This window comes from Anomaloglossus baeobatrachus, chromosome 5 (assembly GCF_048569485.1).
Source record: "Anomaloglossus baeobatrachus isolate aAnoBae1 chromosome 5, aAnoBae1.hap1, whole genome shotgun sequence".
NCBI classification, from domain to species: domain Eukaryota; kingdom Metazoa; phylum Chordata; class Amphibia; order Anura; family Aromobatidae; genus Anomaloglossus; species Anomaloglossus baeobatrachus.
Window position 1 is genome coordinate 567,002,544 of NC_134357.1, and position 12,010 is coordinate 567,014,553.

The window sequence follows — 12,010 nt, forward strand, 5'->3', positions numbered from 1 at the left end:
CGTGCAGCTGTTCTGTCCCCACTTAGAGGCGAAGGCAGGTAGTTGGGTAGAGGTGTGAGGAGCCTTACCATCGCATCCAGTAGACAGCAGACATGACCAGATAGCTCCAGGATGGATGGATTCAAATGTACACACGATGAGGTGAAGCAACGGTGGTTTATTTTTTCATCCATGAACAAAAACGTGCAGCAGTACAGTGAAACTAAGTGAAACTAAGATCAAGGCAGGATGTGAGATCACATGTAGGTCTAAAAACACTCCCACAGGCTGGACTAAAAGAACCAGGGGAACAGAAGGGCCTCACCAGTAGATGGCAGCAAAGGACAAGCATGAACATATATATAATATAAGACATTGATAACAGTAGATATAACATTAAACATGGTGGACCAGCAGAGCAGCAGCTCTTCACGCAGTCCCTGGGGAGCGAAAGCAGTGGCCCTGTAGAGCTGGATAGACTCCACAGAATACTTGCCCCCCTTCTGACTCCCAACCCAGAGATATCATCTGCAGGGTCCACTTTTTCAGGGTCAAGGAATCCCTAATGTCTGCAACCAGGGAAAAAGGCCTTGTATCTTTTATGGACTTACAGGTAATCTTGTTGCTGGACTTGGCCAGGTGAACCCTACACCTTAGGAGGGCTCTCAGACCACTCCTACTTTGACTCAAGGACAAGGAGATCCCATACCAGTGGGGTTTCCCCTTCCAGTTAATTGCCTACAAAAATGGAAAATCTGCAACCCTACTCTCCCTTAGTAAACCTCCCAGGATTCTTGGGAACCTTCAAGCTCCCAATGGTAGACCTCCCGGAGTGGCCAAGAACATCTCAACTCAACTCACCCTTGAGCCCCTAAGATGGCTGCCGATGCAGAGAGCGAAAAAGAAAAATGTGAGACCTGAGGCAACAAAGTCACATGAGTTACTGGAAGTCCTAAGACACACGGCGAGAAAAACAGTGCGAGTGGAGTGCGATAAAACATCGCATTCCACTCGGACAAATATCAGCCTATGTGTCAGCGCACATAAGCGATTATTTTCTCAGCCCTAACTGGACCGAGAAAACAATCGCAGCATGCTGCGATTGTAATGCGAGACTCTTTCTCTCGCACCCATTCAAGTGTATGGGGAGAGAGAAAAATCGCACTGCACTCGTGGTGCACCAGTGTACCGCGAGTGAAGAGCGAGAATGGCAAAAGCCGGCTACGCAGGAGAGAGGGAGATAAATTCCTCCCTTCCCTCCTCAATGCCGGCACGCCCCCCGCAGCTGAGGTCCGTTCGCCCATGACACTTGGCTCTGCTGTACTGCCAGCGTGAGCCGAGTGTCATGTGAGGGAATCGCAGCAATCCCCGTGTGGCCCCAGCCTAAAGGGGGCTTTACATACTATGATATCGCTAATGCGAAGTCGTTGGGATCACGGAATTTGTGACGCACATCCGGCCGCATTAGCGATGCCGTTGCATGCGACACCTATGAGCAATTTTGCATCGTCGCAAAAACGTGCAAAATCGCTCATCGGTGACATGGGGGTCTATTCTCAAATATCGTTACTGCTGCAGTAATGAAGTTGTTCGTCATTCCTGCGGCAGCACACATCCGTAAGTGTGACACCGCAGGAACGAGGAAGCTCTCCTTACCTACCTCCCGGCCACAATGAGGAAGGAAGGAGGTGGGCGGGATGTTACGTCCCGCTCATCTCCGCCCCTCCGCTTCTATTGGGCGGCGGTTCAGTGACGCTGCTGTGACGTCGCTGTGACGCTGAACGAACCGCCCCCTTAGAAAGGAGGCGGTTTGCCGGTCACGGCGACGTCGCCGGGCAGGTAAGTACGTGTGACGGGTCTGGGCGATGTTGTGCTGCACGGGCAGCGATTTGCCCGTGTCGCACAACAGATGGGGGCCGGTACCCACGCTAGCGATATCAGTACCGATATCGCAGCGTGTAAAGCGGCCTTAACTCTCCATGTTGAGTTTCCACTTTGTCTCAGGATTTTTTGATCTTGTCCGGGACTACAGCCTGTCTGTTGCTGCTTCCAAGTTAGCAGTTCTTATAGACAGACAGAATGTTATTTCTGTTTCTACTAATCAGTAATTACTTATTTCTTCCTTAGGCCTCTTTCACACATTAGTTTTTTTTGCATCAGTCACAATCCATTTTGTTATGAGATGATAAGGTATGTACACCAGTGACTATGTAAGGGGAATACATGAAATAGCAGAAACTGCTGTGTGAATACTGACTTGAAAAATCCAATAGCTATATGTAAGAGTGAATATGTGAAAAATGGAATCTGCATTACTGCCATGAACATATGAATCAAGAGAAATTTAGCTACTGAATTGATCAATGCAATAGAGCCCCAACACTACGCCAAAGTATTTCTCTACGTTGGGGTCCCTAGCTTGTGTGTGTCCTCTCATGCAGTTAAAAAACCTACCGTGTATGGGAAGCTGAGACCCAGGCTATTTATGCGTATGATATGGATTGGCAATAGGTGTGGTTGGGGAGGGTTCACAAACGAAAAATTACTAACAAATAGAATGGTGTTCCAAACGTTATTCCTATTTGTTAGTATTTTTTCGTTTGTGAACCCTCCCCAACCACACCTATTGCCAATCCATATCATACGCATAAATAGCCTGGGTCTCAGCTTCCCATACACGGTAGGTTTTTTAACTGCATGAGAGGACACACACAAGCTAGGGACCCCAACGTAGAGAAATACTTTGGCGTAGTGTTGGGGCTCTATTGCATTGATCAATTCAGTAGCTAAATTTCTCTTGATTCATATGTTCATGGCAGTAATGCAGATTCCATTTTTCACATATTCACTCTTGCATATAGCTATTGGATTTTTCAAGTCAGTATTCACACAGCAGTTTCTGCTATTTCATGTATTCCCCTTACATAGTCACTGGTGTGCATACCTTATCTCCCCATAGTGATGTTTTTTTAGGTTTTTGCACCCAGTTCGGAATTAGAATGGTGTTCCAAACGACAATCCATTTTGTGACAGATGCGATGGATACGTCGCAGATTGTGGTAAAACTGATGCGACGAATCCTGTAAAAGAAACGATCCGTCGTTACATTTTTTCCTGACCAGCAGTGATTTTACAACACTTCTGGGCATGCTCGGTTATAAAAAACAGAATCAGACGACGGATCCATCATTTGAAGGATGACGACGTTTCCTGCGCCTATAGGCTTCCATTACAACAAACGACGGATGGCGACGGATCCGTCGCGGTCTGTTTTTACTACACACACAAAAAACATTACTATGGATGTTGTCTCCATCCCATTTGTCGACGGATCAGTCTTAAGACTGATGTAACGTGAGGCCATCCATCGCAATCCATCGCTAATACAAGTCAATGAGAAAAAAACGGATCCAGCACTGGATCCGTTTTTTTCACATTTCGACGGATTGTGACTGATGGCAAAAAACGGATGTGTGAAATGGGCCTTAGGCTCAAGTTTTACTACCTAAAATGGCTGTGCCTTAACAGACCTTCTCTCCCATTCATTAGGTCAACAATGGTTCCTGCATAATAATGCTCTGTATCTCTTCCCTCTACCTCTTATATGGTTATAATGTTCTGTGATATGAGGGGACTGTCTTTTCCAGAGTCAGAATTTTGTTATAGCTGGTCAGGTTCGGTGTGTGTGGTGGGGTAGCTTGTTTGCCTGTTGGCTCCCTCCTCCCCCCTCCTCAGTATGGCCCAGGTGAAGAATCCACCCTACCAAGCACACATGGTTACAAGGCCCCTAGCCTCTATTTCTACTTTTTCCTTTTACCCTCTATTCTTTCCTTTCTCTTAGATTCATCCCTCTACTTTTACTCTTTTTCCTCCCTTCTTTCTTGGCACTATTTGTTCGTCACCCACTCCCCCCAGCCCAACAATTTGTCCTGTCCTACTCGAACTGGCCCCCCTATACATGTCCCACAGTGTTTTGGCCCACTCTTTTAAATGGATGACCGCAAACTATGCACTTTCTAAGTCAGGGGGCTGAATGTGCCAGAAAAAAGACAACAGATCACCTACATGAGCCATAAGAAAAGAGTATCTGTTTTACTATTGCAGGAGATGCATTTCCATTCAAACGCTGCCCCCAAAATGCCAGATAAACACTACCCCACCTGGTTCCACAGTACAAACCCGGACTCCAAGTACAAGGGGGTTTCTATTACTTTTCACAGATCTTTTGTACCTATCATTTTAAACTCTTATTGATCTCATAGGTCGTTCCATATTCCTGCAAGTGTCTTGGTTGGAAAGAATGTTTGTAATAGCCAACATCTACAGCTCTAACCAGAACAAGGGGAAGTTTCATGCGGAATGCCTGAGTGAACTTGACAATTTCGCAGGGCCCCTGGTGGTCTTGGGAGGAGACTATAACCTTCTGTTGGCACCTCTGGTTAACGTGTCGTTAGGTAGGACTTCATATCCCCTCTCCACCATTAGAGGCCTTAGGAAAAAGGCGCATGACATGCGATTGACGGATGTCTAGAGGGTGCTTCACTCTTAGGTCAGGGGCTATAGCTGTTATTCTTCAGTCCAATCGGTATACAGTATAGTAGGATTGACTACTTCCTTGTCTCCCACTCTTTTCTAGAGCTAAACAAAGAGGTGGAAATAGGATCAATGCTCTGGTCGGATCCCGATTCCATTTCACAGCACGTGGAGGGACATACGCACCTTTATCACATCAGTGAAAAAGTGTGTGTTTTTCACTGACATCTGAAATAAGCCTAAGGGGTACTTTGCACGTTGCGAAATCGCTAGCATCCGCTATCGATGCCGAGCGCGATAGTACCCGCCCCCGCACATGCGATATCTTGTGATAGCTGCCGTAGCGAACATTATCGCTACGGCAGCTTCACACGCACTTACCTTCCCTGCGACGTCACTCTGGCCGGCGACCCGCCTCCTTCCTAAGGGGGCGGGTCGTGCGGCGTCACAGCGACGCCACACGGCAGCCGGCCAATAAAAGCGGAGGGGCGGAGATGAGCGGGACGTAAACATCCCGCCCACCTCCTTCCTTCCGCATAGCCGGTGGACGCAGGTAAGGAGATGTTCCTCGCTCCTGCAGCTTCACACACAGCGATGTGTGCGGCCGCAGGAACGAGGAACAACATCGTATCTCCTATTGGTGCGACATTATTAAAATAAACGACACTACACAGCTCATCGATTTTCAACACTTTTGCGATCGTTTATCGGCACATCTAGGCTTTACACGTTGTGACGTCGTTGCGAAGTTGTCACTTTTGATTTGACCCCGACGATATCGCAGTAGCGATGTCGCAGCGTGCAAAGTACCCCTAAGGGCTCATTCACATGACCGCTCCATCTGTCCTGGTCAGTTCCTGTTTTTTTGCGGACTCACGGACAGGACCAACTTTTCAATGTGTTCTGTGTAGGATCGGATGGCACACGGTAGCACTTCCGTGAGCATCCGATCCTACAAAAAAAACCACATCTGATGCCGTATGTCCATTCCGTTATTATGAAGGCAAAAAAGCTGTGGAAAGATAAGGCGCAGTAGGGTCTTACCCGGTATGACAATGGGGGGTGAATGTTGACAGGAACACTCACCTGGTGTGGTTGTGCCAGTCACAACCCCTTTGACAGCATATAAGTAACGTGGAAGGCAGCGGCAGCAAGGAGTAATTTCAGACAGCAGGAGAGAAGCAGGTTTGAATACCGCGCCAAACCACAGGAGTCCAGATGATGTAAGTAAATCTCTTTTCTTTATTTACACAGGTCTACGCGCTTCAAGGACATCTCTGTCCTCTACCTCAGGACAATGTACAGAGAATAGCCTATAGTATTCTCTGTACATTGTCCTGAGGAAAAGGACGGAGATGTCCTTGAAATGCGTAGACCTGTGTAAATAAAAAAAAGAGATTTACTTACATCATCTGGACTCCTGTGGTTTGGCGCGGTATTCAAACCTGCTTCTCTCCTGCTGTCTGAAATCATTCCGTTATTATGGAACATGTCCTATTCTGTTCCGTAATAACGGATCGTGACTAAATACAAGTCAATGGGCCCACAAAATCCCCGAAAGCCGCACGGAAGCACTTCCGTGTGACCTCCGTCGGGTGCCCGTGCAGTCTTTGTCCTGCTCTCGCACCAGACCCACAGCTGCCCGCACTGCAATGTCAGCATAAGCCCGCACTGCAGTGTGTCAGCATATACCCGCACTGCAGTGTGTCAGCATATGCCCGCACTGCAGTGTGTCAGCATATATGCCCGCACTGCAGTGTGTCAGCATATATGCCCGCACTGCAGTGTGTCAGCAAATGCCCGCACTGCAGTGTGTCAGCAAATGCCCGCACTGCAATGTCAGCAAATGCCGACACTGCAGTGCGAGCAGCCGCAGGGATGATGAGCGTTGCTGTCAGGAGGTTAGTAAAGTTCATTACCTCCGGTGATGAATTCCTGCTCTCCTGACGTCAGCACTCGTCACTGACAGCCGCATTCTCACATCACCTCTGACGGCCGGCCCGACTGTGACTAGCGGTGACGTCACAGGCCACTCGCGAAAGGTGATCTGAGAACGCGGCGGACATTGATCTCAGTGACCAGCGTTGATGTCAGGAATGCAGCGGCTTCCATCACTGCAGGAAATGTACCTCGCTAACCTCCTGAAGTCAGCGCTGGTCATGCCCTGCAGTCACCTGGGCTGACCTCATGATGTTAGCTCAGGTCAGTGCACTGCTCTCCCAGCCACTGGGGAACATTCTGTTCTTCATTGACTGTGACAGTGAGTAAGGATCGTCATGGGACCCCATTATTGGATTACGCCGGTCCCAGATTTGTTTTTTCTTTTCAATAAATTGGTGAAAGAGGGAATGTGTTGGGGAGTTTTTTTTTTCAAATAAAAATTTGTTTGTTGTCTATTTTTTTTATTAAATTACTGACTAGGTTACTGATGTCAGGTATCTGATAGACGCCATGACATCATAACCCCAAGACTTGATGCAGGTGACATTACACATCTGGTATCAACCCCATATATTACCCCGTTTACCAACGCAGCAGGGCATTGGAATGAGTTGGGAAAAAGCACCAGGATTGGCACATCTAATGGATGCGCCACTTCTGGGGCGGCTGCAGACTGCTATACTTAGGCTGGGGAGGGTCCAAAAACCGCAGACCTCCCTAGTCTGAAAATACCAGACCACAGCTGTCCACTTTACGTTTGCTGGTGATCCAATTTGGGGGGGAGCCCATGTTTTTTGTTTTAAATTATTTATTTAATTTTAAATAACAGTGCGGGGTGCCCTCTGTTATGGATTACCAGCCAAGGTGAAGCTGCCAGCTGTGGTCTGCAGGCTGCAGCCGTCTGCTTTACCCGAGCTAGCTACAAAAAATAGGGGGACCCCATGTCGTTTTTTTAATTATTTATTTTTTTGGCTAAATACAAGGCTAAGCACCCTTTAGTGCCATATGAAAGGCACTAAAGGGTGCAAGATTACAAAATGCTGGGGAGTGAGACATTATAGGTCTTTCTCATCTATTATCTATCTATCCCTCTATCTATCCCTCCATTCATTCATTCATTCCTCTATTTATCCCTCTCTCTGTCTCTCTATCTATCTATCTATATCTAGCTTTCCATCTATTTATCTATCTAGCTGCTTCCGTGTTTTGCGGTCTGTAAAAAAAAGTAAGGCACACGGATGACACACGGTCCGTATACAGAACAGAACGGATGTCAAACGGATGCCACACGGATGCATCCGTGAAAAAAACGGACCATGTTTTTTCGGACCGCAAAAACGGAACGGTCATGTGAATGAGCCCTAAGAGGCAGATGATGACTAAATCTTTCAGCCTTCATCTGCAAGGAAAGATGCTAAGTCTGCATCAAAGGCAGGGAGACGATGCATGACGTACATAGCATATCATGGGTCGTAAAACGGTTAAGGGAATAAAATAATATTAAAAAATATAAAGCTTGGTATCTCCGTAATCGTGCTGACCTGGAGAAGCACGTTTTCTGGTAGTTTTTAATGTACAATGAAAAATAATATGGTGGAGTTGCGTTTTTTTTTTTTTTCTTTTTTCACCAGTTTGCATAGTTTAGAAAACATTTTTTTGCAATTTTTCCATACTCAATATGGTAAAATGAATAGTGTCATTCAAAAGTAAAAATACCTATCCTGCACAAAAACAAAACAGTCAATATAAAACAATACATTTTTTGCCTATTTGCAAAAAAAACAAAACAAAAACAAAGAAAAATCAAGGAAAACCACAAAAATGAGAATTGTCACCAGAGGCAGGAGATGAATCATCTTTAAGGCCCCTTTCACACGTCAGTGATTCTGGGACGTTTGTGCTTTTTTTTAAACGTACCAGAATCACTGACATACGCAGACCCATTATAATGAATGGGTCTGCTCACACATCAGTGATTTTTCACTGCTCGTGTCTCCGTGCAGCGTACCCGCGTGTGTGTGATTGCCGCACGGAGACATGTCCATTTTTTTCTGGCATCACTGATGTTCCATGGACCACGCAGTGGTGTGATCTGTGAAACACGTGCCAGAAAAAAACGTGCTTTTAAAATAATAAACATTTTAACTCACCCGGCGTCCAGCGATGTCCTCTGCAGCTTGTTCTCTCTGCTCCTTCTGTGCCGGCTGATTACTGTCGCGCATATTAATGATGCACGACACAGCCGACCCGGAAGCAGCTCCTGCAGGGGTCACCGCCGGCCGGATGCTGCATCGCGGGAGCGATCAGCACCATGGAGAGCGGGAGCGGGCGCAGGTGAGTGAATCTCTAAGTGCAATCACGGGCCACGGAGAACGGAGCCCGGATTGCACTTAGACAACCCACGTGTGCCGTGATTCACAGCACACACAGGGACATGTGCGTGTTTTACACGCCAGTGAAAAACGTCTGTGTTTTTCACTGACGTGTGAAACGGGCCTTATATAGTGTTTGACGAGGCGGTTATGAGGTTACGGAGCAGGGAGATTCCAGGCTGCGCAGTGATAGCTTATTTTATATATATATATTCTATTCACAGAAAAAAGGTGACAAATGGAAATCTGTAATCTCGAGAAAGCGTCATCTGTCTCCAAACCCAGAGTGATCACCCCTATGTACAGGAGCACCACACCCAGCCGTATACTGCTGTATATACACACCTGGCAGAGCTGAGGGGAGGGGGACACTATCTCCGGGAATTACGAGGTTAATAATAATAATATAAATGACATCCACCTACCTCCACCTGCAGAGCCGCACACTAGATATATGGCTGCTCTGTGCTGCCAGGACCTGTGATGATGTCACATGGAGGGGAGGAGTCAGGGGGTCACATGATCAGCTCCTCAGTGTATGCAGGACTCTGCTGTGCTGGGTGTCATGGTGCTGGATGAGGGGAAGTTTATGTGTGGGGTCAGGAGGGATTTACAGTGTGGATGTAGCAGAGCCGTGTGTGTACGAGGTGTACGGAGCGGAGCCGTGTGTGTACGAGGTGTACGGAGCAGAGCCGTGTGTGCACGAGGTGTACGGAGCGGAGCCGTGTGTGTACGAGGTGTACGGAGCGGAGCCGTGTGTGTACGAGGTGTACGGAGCAGAGCCGTGTGTGTACGAGGTGTACGGAGCAGAGCCGTGTGTGTACGAGGTGTACGGAGCAGAGCCGTGTGTGTACAAGGTGTACGGAGCAGAGCCGTGTGTACGAGGTGTACGGAGCAGAGCCGTGTGTGTACGAGGTGTACGGAGCAGAGCCGTGTGTGTACGAGGTGTACGGAGCAGAGCCGTGTGTGTACGAGGTGTACGGAGCAGAGCCGTGTGTGTACGAGGTGTACGGAGCAGAGCCGTGTGTGTACGAGGTGTACGGAGCGAAGCCGTGTGTGTACGAGGTGTACGGAGCAGAGCCGTGTGTGTAAGGTGTACACCATATGGTTTAACCCTAGAACGCATACTTGGGGCCTCGCAGGCCTGCTAGGTTACTTGTTTTCTATGGTTGATTTCTATGGTTGCGTGTTCTAGGGTTAAGCAGACTTAGGCCTCACTCAGATTTTTCACTGATAGAATATGTGCCCACTATAATCTATGGAGCCGACTACTTCATGGCCGAAATTAGGTCTTCGTAGGACCTAGTCACGCCAACTTAAAGGGAACGTGTCAGGCACAATATGCACTCAGAGCCAGGAGCAGTTCTTGGTGTATATTGCTAATCCCTGCCTAACCGTCCCTGTATACTCTACCATAGATAAAGAGATCTTTAGAAAAAGTATTTCTAAAGATATTTCATCTTATGCTAATGAGCGCAGGGACTAGTCCGCACTCTTAGCATGGTAGTACGCCCACTGGGTATGCTAACATGCTATTCAATTCAGCATCACCAGTGTCCTCTGTGAACGCTGAGCTGAATGCCCCGACACTTCCAGTCATGCGCAATAGACCTTTCTGAAGCCAGGACCCGTACACCCAGCTTCATACTGCACATGACCAGAAACGCCCGGCATTCAGAAGCAGCAAACAGGTACTCACATCACTGCTGGTGATGCTGAAATGAATAGCATGCTAGTACGCACCCTTTGGGTGTGCTAACATGCTAAGAGGAGGGACTTGTCAGGGGATATAATGCCCAGGGGATTAGTCCCTGCGCTCATTAGCACATGGTAAAAGATCTTTAGAAATCCTTTTTCTATAGATCCCTTTATCAATGCTAGTGTATACAGGGATGGTTAGGCAGGGATTAGCAATATGCACCCAGAGCTGCTCGTGTGTTACGCTCACCGAGGAGCGGCGAACGTCCGGAGGTGGACTCACTGGACCGTGCCCCGGACTCCCCTGAGAAGGCGACCAGCAGCAAACCCCTATACAGGGCCTGTGCGGTGCCTCCCCAGAAGGCCTAGAGGCACGGCAGCCAGGAATGGTGGTAGGAGTCTTGTACGGCCAGGCGTAGCTCGGGTACGACGTCCGCAGCAGGCAGAACACGGGTGTGGCACCGGAGAGGATCACAGCAGGTGGCACGGAGACGTTCACTGCGGGTAAGGCCGGTGACGTCCACTACGGGTATGACCGGTGACATCCACTGCGGGTATGGCCCGTGACATCCACTGCGGGTATGACCGGTGACGTCCACAGCCGGAAGGTACAGATGGCACTACGGTGAGATACAGTATTAGTAACGGGCAGGAACACACGGATAACAGTAGTACAAAGGGGCCTGAACACTAGCAGGGCTCTAGTAGAAGCGTTGCTCGGGTGCCTGTTGCCGGGGGAGGTGAACCTAAATAGTCTTTAGGTAACAGGTGGCCTCTGAGGTGACTTCCAGAAAATGAGGCACTGCTGCTTTAAGAAAAGGTGCGTGGCCTCACGTGCAGCCTAGAGTTGCTCACTGCAGAATTGTGTGTGGATGGGAGACAGGAAGAGACAGCAGCAGCTCCAGGAAGAGGACGCCTGACCCGGGAGTGAGCAGAGCCATGGGACTGGTAAGAGGAAGCACGTCGCTGCCGGGGGCTGGGACCGGAAGTGCACGCGGGGGCCATGCTGGGGCTGGGCAGATGTAAGGGAGAACGCCCCCCTCGGCATCTGGCGGGACCAGGCGCTACATCGTGGTTCTGGGTGCATATTGCACCTGACAGGTTCCCTTTAAATAAAAAATGTAAGGAAATTTTCCATACTCCATTTACTAACACATTTGAACAGATTTAAAATGGATTTAATGACCATCATTTGGGAAAATATCTTAAAGAACATCAAGTTGGTAAGCAGAGCAGTTCAAGATCCTGGAAGAGTTATGCACAATCACTAACTTATATGACGGACATTTGCAATACTTGGCTAGTATTCGAAGTGAACAAAAATTCAATGAATTTGAGAAGGCTGAAAAGAGCTTCTTCCAAATGCAGAGTATAAACAAAGCTTAGACAGAAAATGCAAAATAAATATCTTGTTTGAAGGAGAAACAGAAACGGAAGAGATACTTTTTGCGTCCAAGCATGTTATACTATCGTTGACGTACTAATGA